General features: G+C 38.7%; 1 protein-coding gene across 16 annotated transcripts in view; it reads left to right on the plus strand.

Moving 5' to 3' along the window:
• Positions 1-27622, plus strand: part of PCDH15 (protocadherin related 15) — an 870688-nt gene that overhangs the window by 369584 nt on the left and 473482 nt on the right. The gene's annotated exons all lie outside the window — the stretch shown is intronic.

The raw sequence follows: 27622 nt of genomic DNA on the forward strand, positions 1-27622 counted from the left end.
AAATGTGTGTGTGTGTGTGTGTGTAGTATACTTGTGGTGGTAGTTATAGTTAGAGCTCTAGTTCTTGATGACAGTTTTCTAGACTTTCATTGAAAATATTTTGTTTTGTTTTGCTTTGTTTTCCAATTCAGTGTGGTTTGTCTTAGGGGCCAGTAGCAGAGAATAAAGTAGAAACTGCAGATATAAGAAAAAGTAAAATCTATTAAACAGGACCCCTCAGAATTCCTCAAAAACATTGAAGCATTTTTTTTTTTTCCCTATGTAAAGGAAAATGTGAAGAAAAAAAATGATTTTCCTTTCTGACTCAAAATCTCTACTAAAAATTACAGAAAAGTCAGATTGCTAAGGAATGTATTTGAAAACTGTTATTGTGTTATTTAAAATGAGTTTTTAAAAGAAAAATAAAATAAATCGTCTGACTTGCTGTCTACTTTAAACTATTTATGATGACATCTGGGACAATTTGAATCCAATTTGCTAGACTACTCATAACTGGGAAAGACTGAGAAATGTTTGGCATTTCAAGGATAAACTTATGAAATAACAGGATATACATGGAGCCTTGAAAGGAAGGAATGGAATTGGTGAGAAGTTGAATGTAGATTTTATTTTATCTATAATGAAAGTAAAAGTGTTAGTCACTTAGTCCTGTCAATGCAACCCTATGGACTGTAGCCTGTCAGGCTCCTCTGTCCATACAAATTCTCCAGGCAAGAATATGGGAAAGGGTTGCCATTTCCTTCTCCAGAGGATCTCTCTGACCCAAGGATCAAACCCAGGTCTCCCACACTGCAGGCAAATTCTTTACCATCTGAGCCACCAGGGAAGCCCTTTATCTGTAATAGCAATGTTTACATAAATTTAAATTATGCAATACAAAATGTGAATACTAAATACAGGAAATTATATGATTTTTTGTGTTTTCAGATTATATCCTTTCAAAAATATATAATATATCAAAATTTAGGTATGTTACAATTTATTCAACTGTACTTAAGGTTTTTTGTTTGTTTTTTGCCATAGAATTGATAGCTAATTTCAGGATTCTCAAGAGAGGCAAGGAGTGTAGTATAGTGGTAAAACCATAAACTTTATAACCACATTGTCCAAATTCAAATCCTAATTCTGCCCTTGCCTAGCTGTGTGAATTTGTGTATACTTTGTATGTCAGTTTCCTAAGCAGTAAAAGGGCGATATTAATGAAACATACCACATAGGGTTCTTGTGAGGATTAGCAAGTTGGCAAACAATGTGCTTAAACTAATACTTGGAATATATTCTGATATCATTACAGTATTACATAAACTACTTTAGTACCAGTACTTGGTTGTGTATGAATAAATAATTAAGAGATAAAATTACTATGATAAAAATTGTATATGTGCATGTACATATGGAAGATTCTTTACTGTCCAAGCCACCATGGAAGCCCATATATATATATATATTAATATATATGCACATATACTTTTCATCTTAGTAAATAATGTCATATTATCTTCTAAATTGTTGCAACACATCACACTCCCACAAGTTATAAAGAAGAATGCTCATTTCCTCTACATTTTAGCTGTATAACTTATTTAATACAGTGGCTTATTGGGACTGGGAAGATGGTTCATGTTTACTTGAGGGTCAGCTTTGAGCCTCTCTTTCCAACTCCAAGTTCAGTGACCTTATTTGTGGCCATGGTGGGAAATATTTACAGTATAGAAAGTGACAAAGGATTCAAGTCATGTTCTCTGGTGCCTTGTGGGTTGACCGTGGCTGTGGTGGCTTGCAGCAGGATCTCAGTTCCTCAACTAGGGATTGAACCTGGATTGCAGCACTACCCTGGTTCTTATCCCCTCTGGAAAGGAATTTCAACAAAGAGATGGAAAACAGTGAAACAGCTAAAGTGTTTATTAAGAGAGAAATTTTGTGGATACACAGGTGGGTAGGCTCAGTAAGTCGTATTCAGGGGAAATTTAAATCATTTATAAGGGGGCAGTCTTCCAGGTCTTTGTTTTCCTCTGGCCAGTCATCTTGCTTTGACCCATATCTGATTTGTCTCAAGGATCTCCCTATGTGTGCAAGCATCCTTTTAGTCAAGATGGATCTCAGTGTGAGGGGCTCTGGGAAGTTAGCAAAACTGATAATCGCCTAGCACTCTCCTCACCTAAGGAAACTTTCTGTGCAAGTGTAATTTGGTAAGTCTCCCTGACCTCAAGGATGAGAAATATGTGACTTCCTTATCTTTTACCCAAGCAAGGCTTAGCCCCTCTTTGCCCCTGACATTACTATTACCTTACAGTATCTACAGTAGACAAAGTATGGCTTTTCGTCCTGTTCCTATTGTCATTTCTATCTCAAAGTATAAACAGGAGGCTAGTTGTAAATGTATAACCTGGAGCGTATCTATCTCCTGCCTCAGTCAGGGCTTCATGTTTCAGCTGGTTGTTAAGCATTTATTTATTGACAAATATATATATATATATATTTGCTTTCCTAGTGACTCAGTGGTAAAGAATCTGCCTGCCAATGCAGGAGATATTGGTTTAATCCCTGGATTGGGAAGATCCCCTGGAGAAGGAAACGGCAACCCACTCCAGTATTCTTGCCTGGGAAATCCCATGGACAGAGGGGCCTGATGGGCTATATAGTCCATGGGGTTGCAAAAGAGTCAGAGTTGGACATGACTTTGTGATTAAAACAAAAACAACATCATAGATCTATCTATCTATATGTATACAATTTATATTCTTATGTTGATGTAGAATGATATTTACATATTTAAAATTATTCTTTTATAGTCTTTTTTATTACTGTATTGATGTTAACTAATGTACAATGTAAACTGTGTCCATTAAAACCCTATACACTCTCTTAGAGTCATGAGGAGAGTTGAAATATGAGCAATCAATTTGGACTTCAAAGTAGATGGTTTCTAAGAGGCTAGAGGTCTAGTGATAAATTACTAAATATTACTCAGCATTTGCCTGGCTTTGCTTCAAGTACAAAGATTTGATTGATTTGCAAAAGGAATCATTCAAATTTCATGTAGTTGTGAGGTTTCTTTTTATGCATATGAACATGTTATTATTCTTAAATTGGAAGAGCTTTGGGAGACCCACATTAAAAAAACTTGTCACTTATTTTATTTAGAAATTTTGCAACATTAGTACCCACACCATTTATTGTAAATATGAATAGACAATGAGGCAATGATAAATTCTAGAGAAAAGGAGAAAAAAAATCTAGGAAAGGAAGTTCAGAGAAGTACAAAAATCAGGGGTTTTCTTTTGTTGAAACTTCTGATACACTTCGTATTAGAATTGTGATATTACCCTAAAACAAACAAACAAAAAATCAGACTCATTGCTCTACATAGATAGTTTTAAGCCAACTCTTTTTCTCTTTTCTTTTTTTTTTTTATTCAAGAGTCCGTAAATAATTGTCAGAAAGAAAAGGTTTATATTTAATTAAAACTCATAGCAAGAATACTGTTTGAATTATTCTATCAATATCAGTGCTATTCCACATTTTCACATCAAAATATCTTGAGAAGGGACATTAGCTATCTTTAGTAACAAGATACTATATTATACATATTTGTTGAGCTAAAATAAATAGACTGCCAAATACTTCTCCAACAAAAATAGGTATATTTGGGTTAAGAAGTTTGGGATCTACAACCCATGATGAGCCATATGCAAGTCCCCACAAAGCAAGGGAAGGAAGAGAGAAGGGGGAAAAAAAGAAGTTGAGAGAGTTATAGTAAATAAAGAGACCATGGCTTTTCATTGGTTGAGTTGTTGCCAGAATAGAAGAGGTGAGGAGCTATGCTGTGCTTGCAGACTGTGAGAACTCCCCCTTCTGGTCTCCTCACTATTTAATTGAGGTAAATTTTTTGCAGTTCTTTGGCTGACCTAAAAATTAAATGAACATAACACAGATTAACAAGAGAAAAAACAAATTTAATAATGTATGTGAAGCAGTCTCATTAAAAAAAAAGAGAGAGACTGAAAGAAATGACCAAAGTGAGCTGTCATTTAGACAAGAAAACTACAAATCTGTGAAGAATTTGAAAAGCAAAGGGGCGTGGGCTGAGAATATCAAATAGTGAGTAAGTAATGTGGTAGTTTTACACAGCCTCTTGGCCCCTAAATTCTCTATTTCTGGTGATAATGATGCTTTCTATCCTCCTGTGACAGGGAGAGTTCTTTTCACATGGAATATTCATGTCTTGCTTTGCTTTCAGGGAGACAAATGTTGTCAGAATGTCCTCCTTGCATTGGCTATTTCTTAAGACACTTTAACGTAAAATACTCAGTATGCCAATGTGACATATTATGAAGTGACATATCCTTCTCTTCTTCAAAACATTTTAACTATATAGATTTGGATATAAAAATTACTTTTCAGAATAACCCTTATCCTGACCTTTCCTCATGTCTACCTCACACTGATATATGGAATAAGTGCTAATTTTACAACCATTGTTTTTATTTCTGCCAGTTTCTTGGGCATATTCTGGAGAGTAGCACTGAAGTGGAGGAAGATAGTGGTTGATGGTTTAAGAACTGTTTACAAAATTTTCAAGTAATGAAGGCATGTAATGCCTTCTGTTTACTAGTCCGCATAAAATTTAAGGAAATTTAGGTAAATGTCTCAAAAATGAAAAAAAAAGACAGTTTCGAAAAAGAAAAGAAAGAACATACTTCTAAAGTGATTTAGACCAAGGCAAACTTGTTGCTGCTATTTTCATTTTTGAATAAAGAAATCCAACAGAGTTAAGTTACTAGGATATGTTTTACAATTCCGGTTGGTGGTAGTCCATCTTTCATTAGTGAAGGGAAGCAAGACAGACACCTCCAAGGTCTTAGATAACCGAGTTAGGGTCAAAAGACTCAGGACAACTCTAATTATTTTGCTTTTTAAAAATTTTCTTTCTCTACTGCAAATACCTGATAAAGTAATGAAAGATTATACATATACATAGATACATGTATCTGTGAGTGAGTCTGGTGGATGCCTATAGTCCTTTTGTTAACTTCAAACTACTTGAATACTAAATATGTAAGTGTTAAAAGTCTCTTTATTCCAAGACTCCTATGATATTGCCAAACATAAATCTAAACATCAGCATTTTTTTTTTCTTTTGAACTTTTTATTTTGTATTGGGGCACAGTGGATTATATGTAATAATTTCAGGTAAACAGCAGAGGGACTCAGCTATACATATACATGTATCCATTCTCCACTAAACTCTTCCCCCATCCAGGCTACCACATAATATTGAACTATACAATAGCTCCTTGTTGGTTATCCATTTTAAATAGTGTGTACATGACCACCTCAAGCTCCCCAACTATCCCTTCCCCCTGGCAACATAAGTTTGTTTTCTAAGTCTGTGAGTCTCTTTCTCTTTTGTAATGTAAGTTCATTTGTATCATTTTTTTTTTTTTAGAGTCCACATATAGGGGATGTCATACAATATTTCTCCTCTGTCTTGAACATCAGCATTTTTGTCTCATATTCTTTATAAAACTGAGTTTCATATAATTTCACAGTATTTCTTAGAGTTCACATTTTTCCTGGCTCCACTTCACATAACCAATATTTAACTTAATACGTTCTAAATATAGAGCAGATACCGAATGAATTAGAAATTAGCATTTATCACTAGTTTGATCAAAAGAATAGTGGGCAATTAAACTATTTTACAGCAAGAAAGCCTTTCAATTGAGTTGAAGGAATTGAAGTCTTACTTATCATTTGATGGTTAGAGGTGTTTATTGCCTGAATATTTTCATAGCTGAAATATTTGAAGTTTTAATAAATTGTGTTTTGTTAAAAAGAGTGGATTATGACTGAGTTGTTTGTGAGCTATTTATAATATAAAATTTATTTTGAAGTTCTACTAGGCATATATATCTTATTTTTGAGCAAACAAACACAATAGATTGATGAAATTTTCTACTTATTTAATAAATAATTAATTAAAAAACAATGAGGGGCTTTGAGATGTTGGGTATCAGGATATAATAAATTATGTTATGATCATGTGGGAGCAGAGGAATGGAGGCTTTGAATAAAGATTGTCACTAAGTATTCAGTGACAAGGTCAATACAACTTCCTCATATAAGAGGCACTGACAAAGTTGCAGCTAGGTCAATATTCATCACACTCTGATGAATATTACTTGTGGCTCTCTTGATTCTATGTTGTAGTTATCTGTATGCTTTTAAATTCCTCCATGTCAGTTTTTATGTTGGATTATTCTTTGTATCCCCTGCAATTCCTTGCATAACTGCACTCACAAAAGTTGTGGAAGCTAACTAAAGGTTTTGTTGTAGGGAGAAAGCCAAATCTGACTCCAAATAGGAACTGATTCTTTGGCTTGCCTTTCATTGCTTTTGTTATTATAATCATACCGAACAGTTTGTCTCACAGAATCATGCCCCTCTGCCTGACTGTTAAAGTATGTTTCTTCAGAACTCTGTCCACTTGTGGATGACAGGAAGGAAGAAATTAACACATACCCTGACTAAGGCTTGCCATTCTAGTTCATTTCAGTTCAGTTCAGTTCAGTCACTCAGTTGTGTCCAACTCCTCGCGACTCCATAGACTGCAGCACACCAGGCCTCCCTGTCCATCACCAATTCCCGAAGCTTGCTCAAACTCATGTCCATTGAGTTGGTGATGCCATCCAATCATCTCATCCTCTGTCATCCCCTTCTCCTCCTGCCTTCAGTCTTTCCCAGCATCAGGGTCTTTTCCAATGAGTCAGTTCTTCGCATCAGGAGGCCAAAGTATTGGAGTTTCCCTTCGGCATCAGTCCTTCCAATGAATATTCAGGACTGATTTCCTTTAGGATGGATTGGTTTGACCTCCTTGCAGTCTAAGGGACTCTCAAGAGTCTTCTCCACCACCACAGTTCAAAAGCATCAATTCTTCGGTGCTCACCTTTCTCTATAGTCCAACTCTCACATCGATACATGAATACTGGAAAAACCATAGCTTTGACTAGACAAATCTTTGTTGGCAAAGTAATGTCTCTGCTTTTTAATATGCTGTCTAGGTTGGTCATAACTTTTCTTCCAAGAAGCAAGTGTCTTTTAATTTCATGGCTGCACTCACCATCTGCAGTGTTTTTGGAGCCCAAGAAAATAAAGTCTGCCACTGTTTCCACTGTTTTCCCATCTATTTGCCATGAAGTGATGGGATCAGATGCCATGATCTTAGTTTTCTGAATGTTGAATCTTAAGTCAACTTTTTCACTCTCCTCTTTCACTTTCATCAAGAGTCTCCTTAGTTCTTCTTCACTTTCTGCCATAAGGGTGGTGTCATCTGCATATCTGAAGTTATTGATATTTCTCCTGGCAATCTTGATTCCAGTTTGTGCTTCATCCAGCCCTAACCCTTACTCTAATTATTTTTGGATGTAGTCTGCATATAAGTTAAATAAGCAGGGTGACAATACACAGCCTTTCTGTATTTGGAACAAGTCTGTTGTTCCACATCCAGTTCTAACTGTTGCTTCTTGACCTGCAGATTTCCTGATCATACAGATTTTTCAGGAGGCAGGTCAGGTGGTCTGGTATTCCCTTCTCTTTCAGAATTTTCCACAGTTTGTTATGGTCCACACAGTCAAAGGCTTTGGCATCGTCCCTAAGGCAGAAGTAGATACTTTTCCGGAACTCTCTTCCTTTTTTGATGATCCAGCGGATGTTGGCAATTTGATCTTTGGTTCCTCTGCCTTTACTAAATCAGCTTGAACATCTGGAAGTTCACAGTTCACTTACTGTTGAAGCCTGGCTTGGAGAATTTTGAGCATTACTTTACTAGGGTGTGAGATGAGTACAATTGTGCGGTAGTTTGAGCATTCTTTGGCATTGTCTTTCTTTGGGTTTGGAATGAAGACTGACCTTTTTCAGTCCTGTGGCCATTGCTGAGTTTTCCAAATTTGCTGGCATATTGAGTGCAGCACTTTCACAGCATCATCCTTTAGGATTTAATATAGCTCAACTAGAATTCCATCACCTCCACTAGCTTTATTCATAGTGATGCTTCCTAAGGCCCACTTGACTTCACATTCCAGGATGTCTGGCTCTAGGTGAGTGATCACACCATCATGGTTATCTGGGTCATGAAGATCTTTTTTGTATAGTTCTGTGTATTCTTGCCATGTCTTAATATCTTCTGCTTCCGTTAGGTCCATATCATTTCTGTCCTTTATTGTGCCCATATTTGCATGAACTATTCCCTTGGTATCTCTAATTTTCTTGAAGAGATCTCTAGTCTTTCCTGTTCTATTGTTTTCTCCTATTTATTTGCATTGATCATTGAGAAAGGCTTTCTTATCTTTTCTTGCTGTTGTTTGGAACTCTGCATTCAGATGCGTATATCTTTCCTTTTTTCCTTTGCCTTTTGCTTTTGCTCTATTTACAGCTATTTGTAAGGCCTTCTCAGACAACCATTTTGCCTTTTTGCATTTCTTTTTCTTGGGGATGGTCTTGATCCCTGCCTCCTGGACAAAGTCACAAACCTCTGTACATATTTCTTCAGGCACTCTGTCTATCAGATCTAATCCCTTGAATCTAGTAGTCACTTCTACTGTATAATTGTAAGGGATTTGATTTAGGTCATAACTGAATGGTCTAGTGGTTTTCCCTACCTTCTTCAATTTAAGTCTGAACTTGGCAATAAGGAGTTCATGGTCTGTGCCACAGTCATTCTAGGAGATGATTTGCAAGATTAATGGCTTTTTTACTTTACTTCCTCAGCTCCCCTCATCTCTAATCTATAAAAGAACCTGGCATCCAGACCCCAATAAGATGGTTAATTTTAGGCACTAGCCTGCCATCTTCTCAGTCTGCCAGCACTCTGAATAAAGTCTCTTCCCTACCTCAACTCCTCATCGCTCAGATTCACTGGCCTGTAGTGTAGTGAGCAGATTGAGCTTGGACCTGGTAACAGTTTCATATAATTAAATGTTGAATGTTAGCAACTTTATAAGTGATATGTGAAATAATGCACACTGAGAAAATGCAAGTTAGACAGTCAAACTTGATTAACTCTTAAAGGAGATGCATCCTCGCTTTCCAGTTACAAGCACAGTTTCCTAAACTAATGATATTTTTAAATGTTTAAACTTTTAAAGTATTATCTTATTTTTAAAATGATAGAAAGAAATAAGGAAGGAAATTAGATTCGAAGGAAGGATTTGAGGGAGTAGTTTTTAATATATATTGGATTTTCATATAGCAATGAATGAAAATATAAACTTAATAAAATCACATAAAATATTTATGGAAATAATTATGCTTTATTTATACCACTTCCAATTTACAATGCTATTTCCTTTATTCATAAGTCACAAAAAGCAAGTATTTTACTAGAAGAGCAATATATTCCTTTCTTTTTAGCTTTTATTATAATTGTTGGGAGCTTTGTTTTAGGCAATATTTTAAGATCAAATTTGGTTGTGAACTGTGAAAAGAGCATTATCGATTAAAAGCACCTTCCAGAGACTTGCAAGTTAATAATGTGCACAAGGCCTATTTTCATATCTTTATTTATATTGTATTTATTGGTGACAAATTCTGGAAAATGTCTATGTATATATTAATCAGGTTGATAGTTTTTCTTAGTGCATTTTACCTGTAGTAGTGAAAAGGAGCAGAATGTGTCAGTGCAAAATGTGTCTCTTTAGCATGTATACAAAATATTAATCAGTCAATCTAAGAAAATTATGTAAAATTTTATTTACCAAAGTGAGGTTTATAACACAGGGACAGCCTCTCAGAAAGCATGAATAGCTATTCTGCCCATCACAGTTCAAAGTACAGTTACATATAAGTTTCTGGGACAAAGGGCTGTATATTAAATGATGTATTATAAACAATTTACACAATCTACATGTACAAAGAGTAATTGAACATTGATCCTCATGACTCCTTACATGATTAAAAAGGAGGATTATCTCCTAATGAGTTGTGACCCTTGATGAGATTAGAAAGAATATTATTTCCTAAGACATTCAGATTGACGTGGAGGGAGGTCAGGCTGGCGGTGGAGATTTGGAAATAACCCCATGAATAGTATCAAAAGGCAAAATGATAGGATACTGAATGAGGAATTCCCCAGGTCGGTAGGTGCACAGTATGCTATTGGAGATCAGTGGAAAAATAACTCCAGAAAGAATGAAGGGATGGAGCCAAAGCGAAACATACCCAGTTGTGGATGTGACTGGTGATAGAAGCAAGGTCCGATGCTGTAAAGAGCAGTATTGCATAGGAACCTGGAATGTTAGGTCCATGAATCAAGGCAAATTGGAAGTGGTCAAACGGGAGATGACAAGAGTGAACATTGACATTCTAGGAATCAGTGAACTAAAATGGACTGGAATGGGTGAATTTAACTCAGATGACCATTATATCTACTACTGTGGGCAGGAATCCCTTAGAAGAAACGGAGTAGCCATCATGGTCAACAAAAGAGTCCGAAATGCAGTACTTGGAAGCAATCTTAATAACGACAGAATGATTTCTGTTCATTTCTAAGGCAAACCATTCAATATTACAGTAATTCAAGTCTATGCCCCAACCAATAATGCTGAAGAAGCCGAAGTTGAACAGTTCTATGAAGACCTACAAGACCTTTTAAAACTAACATCCAAAAAAGATGTCCTTTTCATTATAGAGGACTGGAATGCCAAAGTAGGAAGTCAAGAAACACCTGTAGTAACAGGCAAATTTGGCCTTGGAGCATGAAGTGAAGCAGGGCAAAGGCTAACAGAGTTTTGCCAAGAGAACACACTGGTCATAGCAAACACCCTCTTCCAACAACACAAGAGAAAACTCTACACATGGACATCACCAGATGGTCAACACCAAAATCAGATTGATTATATTCTTTGCAGCCAAAGATGGAGAAGCTCTACACAGTTAGCAAAAACAAGACCAGGAGCTGACTGTAGCTCAGATCATGAACTCCTTATTGCCAAATTCAGACTGAAATTGAAGAAAGTAGGGAAAACCACTAGACCATTCAGGTATGACCTAAATCAAATCCCTTATGATTATACAGTGGAAGTAAGAAATAGATTCAAGGGACTAGATCTGATAGATAGAGTGCCTGATGAACTCTGGATGGAGGTTCGTGACACTGTACAGGAGACAGGGACCAAGACCATCCCCATGGAAAAGAAATGCAAAAAAGCAAAATGGCTGTCTGAGGAGGCCTTACAAACAACTGTGAAAAGAAGAGAAGCAAAAAGAAAAGGAGAAAAGGAAAGATATAAGCATCTGAATGCAGAGTTCCAGAGAATAGCAAAGAGAGATAACAAAGCCTTCCTCAGCAATCAATGCAAAGAAATAGAGGAAAATAACAGAATACGAAGAACAAGAGATCTTTTCAAGGAAATTAGACATATAAAGGGAACATTTCATGCAAAGATGGGCTCGATAAAAGACAGAAATGATATGGACCTACAGAAGCAGAAGATATTAAGAAGAGGTGGCAAGAATACACAGAAGAACTGTACAAAAAAGATCTTCACGACGAAGATAATCACGATGGCGTGATCACTCACCTGGAGCCAGACATCTTGGAATGTGAAGTCAAGTGGGCCTTAGAGAGCATCACTACGAACAAAGCTAGTGGAGGTGATGGAATTCCAATTGAGCTATATCAAATCCTGAAAACTGATGCTGTGAAAGTGCTGCACTCAATATTCCAGCAAATTTGGAAAACTCAGCAGTGGCCACAGGACTGGAAAAGGTCAGTCTTCATTCAAATCCCAAAGAAAGGGAATGCCAAAGAATGCTCAAACTACCACACAATTGCACTCATCTTACACGCTAGTAAAGTCATGCTCAAAATTCTCCAAGCCCGGCTTCATCAATATGTGAACCGTGAAATTCCAGATGTTCAAGCAGGTTTTAGTAAAGGCAGAGGAACCAGAGGTCAAATTGCCAACATCCGCTGGATCATGGAGAAAGCAAGAGAGTTCCAGAAAAACATCTATTTCTGCTTCGTTGACTATGCCAAATCCTTTGACTGTGTGGATCACAATAAACTGCGGAACATTCTGAAAGATGGGAATCCCAGACCACCTGACCTGCCTCTTGAGAAACCTGTATACAGGTCAGGAAGCAACAGTTAGAACTGGACATGGAACAGCAGACTGGTTCCAAATAGGAAAAGGAGTAAGTCGAGTTTGTATATTGTCACCCTGCTTATTTAACTTATATGCAGAGTACATCATGAGGAACGCTGGGCTGCAAGAAGCACAAGCTGAAACCAAGATTGCTGGAAGAAATATCAATAACCTCACATATGCTGATGACACCACCCTTATGGCAGAAAGTGAAGAGGAACTCAAAAGCCTCTTGATGAAAGTGAAAGAGGAGAGTGAAAAGGTTGGCTTGAAGGCCAGCATTCAGAAAACAAAGATCATGGCGACTGGTCCAATCACTTCATGGGAAATAGATGGGGAAACAGTGGATACAGTGTCAGACTTCATTTTTTTGGGCTCCAAAATCACTGTGGATGCTGATTGCAGCCATGAAATTAAATGATGTTTACTCCTTGGAAGGAAAGTTATGACCAACCTAAATAGCATATTAAAAAGCAGAGACATTACTTTGCCAACCAAGGTCTGTCTAGTCAAGGCTATGGTTTTTCCCATGTTCATGTATGGATGTGAGAGTTGGACTGTGAAGAAAGCTGAGTGCCGAAGAATTGATCCTTTTGAACTGTGGTGCTGGAGAAGACTCTTGAGAGTCCCTTGGACTGCAAGGAGATCCAATCAATCCATTCTAAAGGAGATCTCTCCTGGGTGTTCATTGGAAGGACTGATGCTAAAGCTGAAACTCCAATACTTTGGCCACCTGATGTGTCGAGTTGACTCACTGGAAAAGAGTCTGATTTTAGGAAGAATTGGGGGTGGGAAGAGACGGGGACGACAGAGAATGAGATGGCTGGATGGCTTCACTGACTTGATGGACGTGAGTTTGAGTGAACTCCGGGAGTGGTGATGGACAGGGAGGCCTGGAGTACTGTGATTCATGGGATCGCAAAGAGTCGGACACGACTGAACAACTGAACTGAACTGAACTGAGGTGCTTAGCATTGGAGAAGGAAATGGCAACCCACTCCAGTGTTCTTGCTTGGGGAATCCCAGGAATGGGGGAGCCTGGTGGGCTGCTGTCTCTGGGGTCACACAGACTCGGACACGACTGAAGTGACTTAGCAGCAGCAAAGAGGTATGGTTAACGTACATGTACAGAACACACTAAAGGGGAAGAAATTTTCTCATTTGCCTAAATTATTAATTTTATTTCAACAAGCATAAGAATTATTTTAGGTTGATTAATAAACAAAAAACACAGCATGCAGAAAAGAAGCTCTAAAAACTAATAGAAGAATTTTCATTTACAAGTAAAAACTCTAGTTGTAATGGGTGTCTTTTTATCTGTACCAAGAAGGCAAGGATTATTCTAAATCTCTAGAAACTTATCAATGGAGAAGGCTTGCATTTAAATCTGTATAACAAACATATATAAGAGTCTGAAATGTGGCATATGGATGCTATCTTAAAAACTTCAGCAATGTCTCAATTCCTTTCCAAGGCAAACCTTTCAACATCAGAGTAATCCAAGTCTATGTCCTAACCACTAATATCCAAGAAGCTGAAGTCAAACAGTTTGTGATAACCTCCCAGAATTTCTAGAGCTTACACTAGAAAAAGATGTCTTTTTCATCATTGGGGAATGGAATTCAAAACTCGGAAATCAAGCAGTACCTGGAATGACACACAAGTTTGGCCTTTGGGTACAAAATGAAGCAGGTCAAAGGCTAACATAGTTTTGACAAGAGAACACACTGGTCATAGCAAATACCCTCTTCCAAAAACACAAGAGACAACTCTATACATAGACATCATCAGATGGTTAATACCAAAATCAGACTGATTATATTCTTTGTAGCCAAAGATGAAGAAGCTCTATACAGTCAGCAAAAATAAGAACAGGAGCTACTGTGGCTCAGATCATGAACATTTTATTGCAAAATTCAGACTTAAATTGAAGAAAGTAGGGGAAACCACTGGGCCATTCAGGTATGAGATAAATCTCTTACGATTGTACAGTGGAAGTGACAAATAGATTCAATGGATTAGATCTGATAGAACTATGGACACAGATTAATATCATTGTACAAGAGGTAGTGACCAAAACTATCCCAAAGAAAAGGAAATTCAAGGAGGCAAAGTAGTTGACTGAGGGGGCCTTACAAAAATTTGAGAAAAGAAGGGAAGCAAAAGGCAAAGGAGAAAAGGAAAGATACACCCATATGAATGCAGAGTTCCAAAGAATAGCAAGGAGAGATATAGAAGGGCTTTTTCAATGAACAATGCAAAGAGTAGAGGAAAACAATAGAATTGAAAAGACTAGAGATCTCTTCAAGAAAATTGGAGATACCAAGGGAACATTTCATGCAAATTTAGACACAATAAAGGACAGAAATGGTAAGGACCTAGCAAAAGTAGAAGAGATTAAAAAGAGATGCAAGAATACACAGAACTGTACAAAAAAAAAGGTGTTAATGCCCAGGATAATCACAATGGTGTGGTCACTCACCTAGAGCCAGACATCCTGGAGTATGAAATCAAGTGGACCTTATGAAGCATTTTTCTGAATAAAGCTAGTGGAGGTAATGGAATTCCAGCTGACTATTTAAAATCCCAAAAGATGATGCTGTGAAAGTGCTACACCCAATATGCTAGCAAATTTGGGAAACTCAGCATTGGCCACAGGACTGGAAAAGGTCAGTTTTCATTCCAATCCCAAAGAAGGGCCATGCCAAAGAATGTTAAAACTACAGTTACACTCATTTCACAAGCTAGCAGGCTAATGCCTCAAGCTAGGCTTCAACCAAATGTGAACGGAGAACTTCCAGATGTACAAGCTGGATTTAGAAAAGGCAGAGGAACCAGAGATCAAATTGCCAACATTCACTGGATCATAAAGAAAGCAAAGAAATAACAGAAGAATAGCTACTTATTCTTCTTTGACTACACTAATGCCTTTTACTTTGTGGATCAGAACAAACTGTAGAAAATTTTTAAAGAGATGGGAATACCAGACCACCTTGCCTGCCTCCTGACCAGAAGCATCAGTGAGAAATGGACATGGAAAAATGGACAGATTCAAAATTGGAAAAGCAGTATATCAAGGCTGTATATTGTCACTCTGCTCATTTAACTTACAGAGTAATCATGTGAAATGCCAGGCTGGATAAATCAAAAGCTGGAATCAAGATTGCTAGGAAAAATGTCAAAAACCTCAGATAGGCAGATGATACCAATCTAATGGCAGAAAACGAAGAGGAAATAAAGAGTCTCTTGAAAGTGAAAGATGAGAGTGAGAAAGGAAATAAAGAGTCTCTTGAAAGTGAAAGATGAGAGTGAGAAAGCTGACTTAAAACTCAACATTCAAAAAAGTAAGATCATGGCATCCAGTTCCATAACTTCATGGCAAACAGAAGGGGAAATAGTAGAAGCAGTAACAGATTTTATTTTCCTAATTTCCAAAATCACTGGGAACTGTGACTGCAGCCATGAAATCGAAAGATGCTTGCTCCTTGCCTTGACAGATATAGCAATTCTTGACAGTGTATTAAGAACAGAGACATCATTTTGCAGACAAAGGACCGTTTAATCAAAGCTATGGTTTTTCCATAGTTATGTATAGATGTAAAAGTTGTACCATAACGGAGACTGAGTGATGAAACATTGATGTTTTTGAATTGTTCTGGAGAAGACTCTCAAGAGTTCCATGTACTGCACGGAGTTCAAAATGAAACAGGAGGGAAGGGGGCAGGGCACAACATTTGAAAGAATTTCATACCCCAAGACAAAGCACAAATATATTAGAATCAAATGGGTCCAAGATGGCATACAAGTCACCTTCAACTAGACCTTGATCTTCAATCAGCAAGCTAAATGACATATCCAGAGGAGCCATGACAGGTCAAGGCACCAAAAGACCAAAATATGGGTGGTGGCCCAATTTTTGTTACCCTTTCCCCCAAATGGTTAGAATAATCCTCCCACTCATTAGCCTGTGAAATTACCCAGCTCATAAAAACTAACTATGCCATATCTCATAGCAGCTGCACACACCCTATGTGATGGCCCACACTCTGTCTATGGAGTGTACGTCTCTCTGAATAAATCCACTTCTTATCTATCCCTTTATTTCTATTACCATGATGAAACATCAAGAACCTAAGCTTCACTAGGTCCTGAAACCAGGTCTGTGATCTCAGTTGGAAGACTGTGGGTATTGTCTGAGTTGAAGTCCATCGGGGGTTTGAGAACCAAACTAGGTTTTGGTTAGATTTGAGTCCTGGCCCATGGGTTCAAGTCCCAAACTGAGGTAAACAGTTTCAAAACCAGTCAGTCCTAAAGGAAATTAACTCTGAATATTCATTGGAAGGACTGATGCTGAAACTCTAATACTTTGTCCGCCTGACACAAAGAGCTGATTCATTGGAAAAGACCCTGATGCTTAGAAAGAATGAAGGCAAAAGGAAAAGAGGGTGGCAGAGGTTGATGAAATGGGAATCAGAAGTTTGGTTCACAGAGCCTAAGAAAGAACTTCACAGTAAAGAAAGTTGTCACTTGTCACACTCACAGTGACAAGTGAATACAATTTATTAAAGAGAAGGAACGTACAAAGCTCTCAGCATAGACATTGAGAGGGGATAAAGAGTCCCCCCAAAGTGGGACTTCAGTTCAGTTCAGTTCAGTTCAGTCGCTCAGTCGTGTCCGACTCTCCGCGACCCCATGAATCACAGCACGCCAGGCCTCCCTGTCCATCACCAACTCCCGGAGTACACTCAAACTCATGTCCACAGAGTCGGTGATGCCATCCAGCCATCTCATTCTCCGTCGTCCCCTTCTCCTCCCACCCCCAACCTTTCCCAGCATCAGAGTCTTTTCCAGTGAGTCAACTCGTCGCATGAGGTGGCCAAAGTATTGCAGCTTCAGCTTTAACATCAGTCCCTCCAATGAACATCCAGGATTGATCTCCTCTAGAATGGACTGGTTGGATCTCCTTGCAGTATAAGGGACTCTCAAGAGTCTTCTCCAACACCACAATTCAAAAGCATCGATTCTTCGGCGATCAGCTTTCTTCACAGTCCAGCTCTCACATCCATACATGACCACGGGAAAAACCATTGCCTTGACTAGACGGACCTTGGTTGGCAAAGTAATGTCTCTGCTTTTTAAAATACTATCAAGGTTGGTCATAACTTTCCTTGCCAGTATTAATCTGTACATTTTTGATTGGCTCCTGTCCTTAAAATACATCATTTCTAACCTATCATTTTAAAGGTCAAAATGTTTAGCTTAAAATCTTTATGGCTTCTCTTGATCCTCAGATTAAGTCACCACCCTTTTTCACAACTCCTGGCCATTCTGCAATGGAAAAGAAGTTAATTACTGCTCTCCCTGGATCTGAGTGCTAATGGTTTATCAGACCAAGGATACATTCCAGGAATTTGGAACAAAGTGTGTAACTTTAGGTTAATGGAAGGAGATATTTATTGAAAACAAGGTCTCAGAGTACTATACTGACTGACTTCAACAAGACAATGAGATAGCATCATTGACTCAGTGGACATGAATTTGAGAAAACTCAAGAGATAGTGAAGGTCAGGGAAGCCTGGACTGTTACTTTCATGTATTGCAAAGAGTTGGACATGACTTAACAACTGAACAACACCATGCCTCTAGACTGAATTCTTACCCCTTGAGAAAGGTAAGAACCAAGGAAATCACCATTGGAATGTGGCACATCCAATATCACACAAAATGGTATTAATTCAATATCTTTCTTAAATTTTAATTGACACTTTTTTGCAAACTACATTCTACACAATTGTAGAGGTGGGAAATTTTCCCATTCTACCCTTCTAGGTTCTTTGGTTGGTCTAATAGTCACATTGCTATAAGACAGATTAATGGAAAAAAGACAAAGTTGTATCACATACGTGACTTCCTCCATGGCCTGGATGGTAAAGAATCTGTCTGTAATGCAAAAGACCTGGTTTCAATCCCTGGGTTAGGCAGATACCTTGGAGAAGGGAATCGCTACCCACTCCAGTATTCTTGCCTGGAGAATTCCATGGACAGAGAAGCCTGGGGGGGTTTTCAGTCCAAGGGGGTTCAAAGAGTCAGATGCGACTAACACATACACATATCTTTTGTGTACATGAGGAAGACTCAGGAAAACAGGGTAACTCCTCCCGAGTATGGCAGAAGCCCTCACCTTTAGCTAGACACAGAAGATATTGAGGGTAGAAGCTTAGTTAAGGGAAGTTAGGTGGCAGAATGGTAAAGAATCTGCCTACCATTGCAGGAGACATGGGTTTGATCCCTGGGTCGATCCCCTGGAGAAGGGAATGGCAACCCACTCCATTCTTGCCTGTAAAATTTCATGGATCCTGGAGGCCTAATTCCATAGGGTTGCAAAAGAATCAGACAGAACTTAGTGAGTAAACAACAACAAAAGTTGATATGCATATTTAAGTTGCTAGTGATAAGATCATCTCCCTCTTCCTGGTATAGCCAAAGAGACACTTTACAAAAGGAGATTTCCCTTGTATATGTAAATGTCCCTTACAAAAGACTATTTCCCAGTTTTCAAAGCTTCCTTTGTGCCTTCAGTTTCTTAAAAATAATCAGCCTAAAATAATCTTTATGCCAAAGAGACATATTTGGGGGTGGCAAATTCTACTCCCCTATATTATAATCATAATTTTAAATAGTAGGTTTGATGTGTTTTCTAAAAAAAAAAATTTTTTAAGTTAAATTAAGACTTTTCTATTTATATTCAGTTCATAGGTTTAAAGTATAATTTAAAATTCTTATTTGTAGAACAAAATTATCTCACATGTCATTTGCTACCCCTAATATACGTTCAGCTGTACTAGATATAATAAACCGACGTGGAAAATTTAAAACAGTGAATGGAGGACTTAAAAAATTATATAAAATTATATACTCCATATATTTAACCAATCAGGAGAATTCCCTGGCAGGCCAGTGGTTAGGAATCTGCTCCCTTACTGCCAAGGGCCTGGGATCAATCTCTAGTTGGGAAACTAAGATCCCACAAGACATGCAGTGAGGCCAAAAGTTAATAATAAATTTTAAAAAGTAAATAAAAATTTAACCAATCATAATTATCAGTATAATCTCAATATGTTTATTTTCTTCTTAGAAAGAAAAATGTTTTGCTCTGTCCTCTTAGATTTACTAATCAGAGACTTTGTATTAGACTGACCAAAACCAAAATAAAACAAAGCCCAAGGGCTTTCCTGGTGGTCCAGTGGTTAAAAAATTTCCTTGCAATGTAGGGGACACAGGTTCAATCACTGGTACAGGAAGATATCATATGCTTCAGAGCAATTAAACCTGTGCACCACTGAAATGGGAATCCGAGTTCTTGTTCATGGATAACTTCACGAACATGCAAACCCTCACCCAAGCAGAGTTTATATTAAAGGAGAGAGAAGTATAAAGCTCCCAGCACAGACACTGAGAAGAGGTGACATGAAGCCAGAAAGGTGGCTTAAAACTCAACATTCAGAAAACAAGATCGTGGCATACGGTCCCATCAGTTCAGTTCAGGTCAGTTCAGTTTAGTCACTCAGTCGTGTCCGACTCTTTGCGACCCCATGAATCACAGCACACCAGGCCTCCCTGTCCATCACCAACTCCCGGAATTCACTCAAACTCATGTCCATTGAGTCGATGATGCCATCCAGCCATCTCATTCTCTGTTGTCCCCTTCTCCTCCTGCCCCCAATCCCTCCCAGCATCAGAGTCTTTTCCAGTGAGTCAGCTCTTGTCATGAGGTGGCCAAAGTATTGGAGCTTCAGCTTAAGCATCAGTCCCTCCAATGAACACCCAGGACTGATCTCCTTTAGAATGGACTGGTTGGATCTCTTTGCAGTCCAAGGGACTCTCAAGAGTCTTCTCCAGCACCACAGTTCAAAAGCATCAATTCTTCGGCAATCAACTTTCTTCAAATCCAACTCTCACATCCATACATGACCACTGGAAAAACCATAGCCTTGACTAGACAGACCTTGGTTGGCAAAATAATGTCTCTGCTTATTAATATGCTGTCGAGGTTGGTCATAACTTTCCTTCCAAGGAGTAAGCATCTTTTTATTTCATGGCTGCAATCAGCATCTGCAGTGATTCATAGCAATTAGATGGGGGAACAATGGAAATTGTGATAGACTTTATTTTCTTGGGCTCCAAAGTAACTGCAGATGTTGACTGTAGCCATGAAATTAAAAGATACTTGCTCCTTGGAAGAAAAGCCATGACAAACTAAGATGGGAATCTAAGTTCTTGTCTGAGGAATGGAATCCATAAGCAGGCAAAATTCACAGTAGCAAGCAAATAGGATTTATTAAAGTAGAGGAAAGTACAAAGCTCTCAGCATAGATACTGAGAGGGGTTATAGAGTCCCCCCAAGGTGGGACTTACAGCAGTTTTTATATCCTTCCTTAAATCACAGTCTTTCTAACCAATTAATTTGACCTACAAGACCTTTTAGGACTAACACCCAAAAAAGATGTCCTTTTCATTATAGAGGACTGGAATGCAAAAGTAGGAAGTCAAGAAACACCTGGAGTAACAGGCAAATTTGGCCTTGGAGCATGAAATGAAGCAGGGCAAAGGCTAACAGAGTTTTGCCAAGAGAACGCACTGGTCATAGCAAACACCCTCTTCCAACAACACAAGAGAAGACTCTACACATGGACATCACCAGATGGTCAACACCAAAATCAGATTGATTATATTTCTTTGCAGCCAAGGATGGAGAAACTCTATACAGTTAGCAAAAACAAGACCAGGAGCTGACTGTGGCTCAGATCATGAACTCCTTATTGCCAAATTCAGACTGAAATTGAAGTAGGAAAAACCACTAGACCATTCAGATATGACCTAAATCAAATCCCTTATGATTATACAGTGGAGGTAAGAAATAGATTTAAGGGACTAGATCTGATAGATAGAGTGCCTGATGAACTCTGGATGGAGGTTCGTGACATTGTACAGGAGACAGGGACCAAGACCATCCCCATGGAAAAGAAATGCAAAAAAGCAAAATGGCTATCTGAGGAGGCCTTACAAATAGCTGTGAAAAGAAGAGAAGCGAAAAGCAAAGGAGAAAAGGAAAGATATAAGCATCTGAATGCAGAGTTCCAAAGAATAGCAAGGAGAGATAAGAAAGCCTTCCTCAGCGATCAATGCAAAGAAATAGAGGAAAACAACAGAATAGGAAAAACAGGAGATCTTTTCAAGAAAGTTAGAGATATCAAGGGAACATTTCATGCAGAGATGGGCTCAATACAGTACAGAAGTGGTATGGACCTAACAGAAGCAGAAGATATTAAGAGGTTGCAAGAATACACAGAAGAACTGTACAAAAAAGATCTTCATGATGAAGATAATCATGATGGCATGATCACTCACCTGGAACAAGACATCTTGGATTGTGAAGTCAAGTGGGCCTTAGAGAGCATCGCTACGAACAAAGCTAGTGGAATTCCAATTAAGCGATTTCAAATCCTGAAAGATGATGCTGTGAAAGTGCTGCACTCAATATTCCAGCAAATTTGGAAAACTCAGCAGTGGCCACAGGACTGGAAAAGGTCAGTCTTCATTCCAATCCCAAAGAAAGGGAATGCCAAAGAATGCTCAAACTACCACACAATTGCACTCATCTCACACGCTAGTAAAGTCATGCTCAAAATTCTCCAAGCCAGGCTTCAACAATATGTGAACTGTGAAATTGCAGATGTCCAAGCAGGTTTTAGAAAAGGCAGAGGCACCAGAGATCAAATTGCCAACATCCGCTGGATCATGGAGAAAGCAAGAGAGTTCCAGAAAAACATCTATTTCTGCTTCATTGACTATGCCAAAGCCTTTGACTGTGTGGATCACAATAAACTGTGGAACATTCTGAAAGAGATGGGAATCCCAGACCACCTGACCTGCCTCTTGAGAAACCTGTATGCAGGTCAGGAAGCAACAGTTAGAACTGTACATGGAACAACAGACTGGTTCCAAATAGGAAAAGGAGTACATCAAGGTTGTATATTGTCACCCTGCTTATTTAACTTATATGCAGAGTACATCATGAGGAACACTGGGCTGGAAGAAGCACAAGCTGGAATCAAGATTGCTGGGAGAAATATCAATAACCTCAGATATGCAGACGACACCACCCTTATGGCAGAAAGTGAAGAGGAACTCAAAAGCCTCTTGAGGAAAGTGAAAGAGGAGAGTGAAAATGTTGGCTTGAAGCTCAACATTCAGAAAACGAAGATCATGGCATCTGGTCCCATCACTTCATGGGAAATAGATGGGGAAACAGTGGAAACAGTGTCAGACTATTTTTTTGGGCTCCAAAATCACTGTGGATGCTGATTGCAGCCAGGAAATTAAAAGATGCTTACTCCTTGGAAGGAAAGTTATGACCAACCTAGATAGCATATTAAAAAGCAGAGACATTACTTTGCCAACCAAGGTCTGTCTAGTCAAGTCTATTGTTTTTCCCGCGGTCATGTATGGATGTGAGAGTTGGACTGTGAAGAAAGCTGAGTGCCGAAGAATTGATCCTTTTGAACGGTGATACTGGAGAAGATTCTTGAGAGTCCCTTGGACTGCAAGGAGATCCATCCAGTCCATTCTAAAGGAGATCAATCCTGGGTGTTCATTGGAAGGGCTGAGCTAAAGCTGAAACTCCAATACTTTGGCCACCTCATGCGACAAGGTGACTCACTGGAAAAGTGTCTGATGCTAGGAGGGATTAGGGGTGGGAGGAGACGGGGATGACAGAGAATGAGATTGCTGGATGGCATCACCGATTTGATGGACATGAGTTTAAGTGAACTCCGGGAGTTGGTGATGGACAGGGAGGCCTGGCGTGCTGTAATTCATGGGTCGCAAAGAGTCGGACTGGACTGAGAGACTGAACTGAACTGAACTGAATTTAAAGATCAAGATACTTAACTTCCTTATGCCTTCTCTTGATCCTTAGATTAAGTCACCACCCTTTTTCATACCCTTTGGCCATTTTACCATAGACCAGATGTATAGGCTTATGAACCAGAGATCAAATTGCCAAAATCCATTGGATCATCTAATGGCTTTTCCAGTAGTCATGTATGAATGTGAGAGTTGGACTATAAAGAAAGCTGAGCACCAATGAATTGATGCTTCTAAACTGGTTTTGGAGAAGACTCTTGAGAGTCCCTTCGACTGCTAGGAGATCCAACCAGTCCATCCTAAAGGAAATCATTCCTGAATATTCATTGGAAGCACTCTGGCTAAAGCTGAAACTCCAATATTCTGGCCACCGTATGTGAAGAACTGACTCAATTGAAAAGATCCTGATGTTGGGAAAGATTGAAGGCAGGAGGAGAAGGGGAGGACAGAGGATGAGATGGTTGGATGGAATCATCAACTCAATGGACATGAGTTTGAATAAACTCTGGGAGTTGGTGATGGACAGGGAAGCTTGGTGAGCTGCATTCCATGGGGTCTCAAAGAGTCAGACATGACTGAGCAACTGAACTGAACTGAACTGATTGGATGATCTAAAAAGCAAGAGAGTTCCAGAAAAACTTCTGCTTTATTAACTACACCAAAGACTTTGACTGTGTGGATTGAAAAAAACTGGAAAATTCTTAAAGAAATGGGACTGTCTGATACCTGACCTGCCTCCTGAGAAATCTATATGCAGGTCAAGAAGCAACAGTTAGAACTGGACATGGAACAACAGACTGGTTACAAATAGGGAAAAGTATATGTCAAGTCTGTATACTGTCACCTTGCTTATTTAGCTTATATGCAGAGTAGATCATGCGAAATGCCAGGCTGGATAAATTTCAAGCTGGAATCAAGTTGACCAGGAGAAATACCAATAACCTCAGATATGCAGACGATACCACCCTTATGGCAGAAAGTGAAAAAGAACTAAAGAGCCTCTTGATGAAAGTGAAAGAGGAGAGTGAAAAAGTTGGCTTAAAACTCAACATTCAGAAAACTAAGATCATGGCATCTAGTCCCATCACTTCATGGCAAATAGATGGGGAAACAATGAAAACAGTGACAGATTTTATTTTCTTTGGCTCCAAAATCACTACAGGTGGTGACTGCAGCTATGAAATGAAAAGATGCTTGCTGCTTGGAAGTAAAGCTATGACCAACCTAGACAGAATAATAAAAAGCAGAGATACTACTTTTTGCCATGACTGAACTGAATTGAACTGATTGGCTTAAGATTAATGATCACCAGTTGTTTTTTCCCCAAGCATATGGAATAGAATTTAATTACTGCCCTTCCCTGGATCTGAGTGCTGATAATCTATCAGACTAAAGACATATTCCAGGAATTTAGGACAATGGACGAGGATGTTTACTGAAAACAAGACCCAGATCTCAGAGTTCTATACTGACTGCCTAGTAATTTCTACCTCAAAACCTAGACAGCATATTAAAAAGCAAAGATATTACTTTGCCAGCAAAGGTCCATATATTTAAAGCTATGGCTTTTCCAGTAATCATGTATGGATGTGAGAATTGGACCCTAAAGAAAGCTGAGCACCGAAGAATTGATACTTTTGAACTGTGGTGTTGGAGAGGACTCTTGAGAGTCCCTTAGACTTCAAGGAGATCAAACCAGTCAGTCCTAAAGGAAATCAACCCTGAATATTCATTGGAAGGACTGATGCTGAAGCTGAAGCTCCAATACTTTGGCCACCTGATGTGAAGGGTTGACTCATTAGACAAGACCCTGATGCTTGCAAAGATTGAAGGCAAGAAGAGAAGGGGATGACAGAGGATGAGGTGGTTGGATGGCATCACTGACTCAATGGAGATGAGTGTGAGCAAGCTCTGGGAAGCCTGGAGTGCTGCAGTCCATGGGGTTGCAATGAGTTGAACATGACTGAGTGACTGAACTGAACTGACCTACAGCAGTTTATATCTTTATCAGTACTGATCTATTCATTTTTGATTGGCTCGCATCCCTGATGTATGTAATTTCTGACCAATTAGTTTGAAAGTCCCTATTTCCAGTCTGTCATTTTTATGCCTTTTTTTTTTTTAATCCCCCTGTCCTTGAGTTTTCATAGACATTGAGTCACCATCCCACGACCCTTTCTCATGACTGCAGGCCATCTTTTAAAGACCAAATAGGGACCAGATGTATGGGATAAAAGTTAATGGTCCACCTTGTCTTTTCCGTCTTGATAAGTTGGTCAACAGTTACTGAAGACTCAACAGTTACTCAAGACTCTTGTTTAACGAATCACTAGTTCAGGGTCGATGCATGTTATAGGATGCTCTGGGCTGGCGTGTGGGGATGACCCACAGGGAGGATAAAGGGAGGAGGGAGGTGGGAGGGGGGTTCAGGAGAGGGAACTTATGTAGACCCGGGGCGAATTCATGTCAATGTATGGCAAAACCAACCAATATGGTATTGTAAAATGATTTGCCTCCAATAAAAAATAAATTAATTACTTAAAAAAATTAAAAAAAAAATAAAAAGACAAAAAAAAAAAAAAAGACTCTTGTCTTGAGTCTGGATGTTTTATGATCTGCCAGACCAAGGACACATTCCTCTAAAAGTCAGGAAATTGGGACAAAGGGTATAGCTTTAGGTTAATGGAGTGAGATGTTTGTATGAGAGAAAGAGTTGGAATTAAAAAAGAACTGGAGCCTCATCCGTACAATGACAGCCTTGCAATTTCGCAGTCAGTCATTTCAGTTGCTCAGTCATGTTTGACTCTTTTCAACCCCATGGACTGCAGCACACCAGCCTTCCCTGTCTATCACCAACTCCTGGAGTTTGCTCAAACTCATGTCCATTTAGTTGATGATGCAATCCAACTGTCTCATCCTCTGTCATGCCCTTCTCCTACTTCCTTCGATCTTTCCCAGCATCAGGGTCTTTTCCAATGAGTCAGTTCTTCGCATCAGGTGGCCAAAGTAGTAGACATCTACCTCACCACAATTATTGAGTCTGTGCTCTAGAGCCTGGGAACCACAACTGCTGAGACCACATGCAGCAACTACTGAAGTCTCAGTGTCCTGGAGCCCATGCTCCACAACTAGAGAAGCCACCACGGCGGGAAGGCCATACACCACAACTAGAGAGTAGCTCCCACTCTCTACAACTAGAGAAAGCCCTCTATCTGCAAGGAAGCCCCATCACAGCCATATATATATATATATATATATATATATATATATATATATATATATTTAAAACCCCCAAACAGATTAACAAGTGAAAAGAATAAAGCATTTCCATATGTGTAAGAAAGCAAGCAAATGAAATTGCTTCCTAAGCAGCTAAAGAATGAGTAGGTTTCTAGGGAATAAACAGGAGGTACAGAAAGTTTGTGATGATGTTTGTTTATGTAGATTCTAGTGTTTTTCTTCTCTTTGTTTCTTTTCCCATGGCTACAAAACTCCCCCAGAGAACAGTTTTATGGCAGCTTCACTTGCAAATGTTTCTGCTTTTAATAAGTTAAAGGAAACTCTGAAAAGTCTTCTTTCTGTGTATGATCAATCTCTAATGTCTTTAATTTAATTTAAAATAATTTGTAAATAATAATTTGATAAATTAAACATCAAAGAATACAAGAGTCTTTACCAGACTCATGTTCTGCTGCTTACCACTTGAAAGCTAATGCTCAAGAGACAGTTGTTGCTAGGAAAAGAAAGGTTGCTTTATTCAGGAGTCTGGCAAGCTGGAAGAAGGCAGAGTTGTGTCCAGGAACCAATACTAAGTCTGCTCTACCATGAAAGTTTTTAAAGGGAGAAAGGGGAAGCTTATCACAGATAATCATTTGGGGTGGGGATTAGTGTATTTGTCAATGTCCACTCTGTGCAGTCTTCTTTCTGATTGATTGGTAGTGAGGTAACAGGGTGGTATCCTAGGAATATTGTGCTTACCTGAAGTTACAATTCTCCACCTGGTGGGGCCTTAGTTCCTGCAGAAGAACTCAAAGATATTGTTATATATATTACTTGAGGAAGAACCAGGTTTTACTTTATCACTGTACTATTATTTCTTGATTGCTCTTCCTTTGTTTCTGCATTCCCTCACTCTTCTAATTAGCAATTATTTGAATCTCCCTTTGGAACTCAGGAAGGTCAAAGAAGCTGAATGAAATCTATTTCCTACAAATGAGAAAGGGGGAACACGAACAGGATTTGTAACTGGAGGTCCTGGTTGGTTTCAGAGTCATAAAGTTATTGCATTTCAGAAAGGTTGCACTTGCAAAATTGCAACAATAGAGCTTCTGCTTCCCAAGATCTTACCAAAGAACACTTTGCAACTCATAAATGAGAAAAAGAAAACAGACAATAAAAGAAAATAAATTCCATGTTCTCTGGCAATATTGTGGTTAGTGGAAAAGAGGAAAAATGGAAATGTAATTCCCATTACTGATACAAGGATACTCCTCTCAGAAATTGTAGTTTTTTAGAGTCTCAAAGAATGAAGAAATGAAACAATTGTCATT

This window comes from Moschus berezovskii, chromosome 12 (assembly GCF_049115385.1).
Source record: "Moschus berezovskii isolate FMDL1 chromosome 12, NW_MosBer_1.0, whole genome shotgun sequence".
Lineage (NCBI taxonomy): Eukaryota > Metazoa > Chordata > Mammalia > Artiodactyla > Moschidae > Moschus > Moschus berezovskii.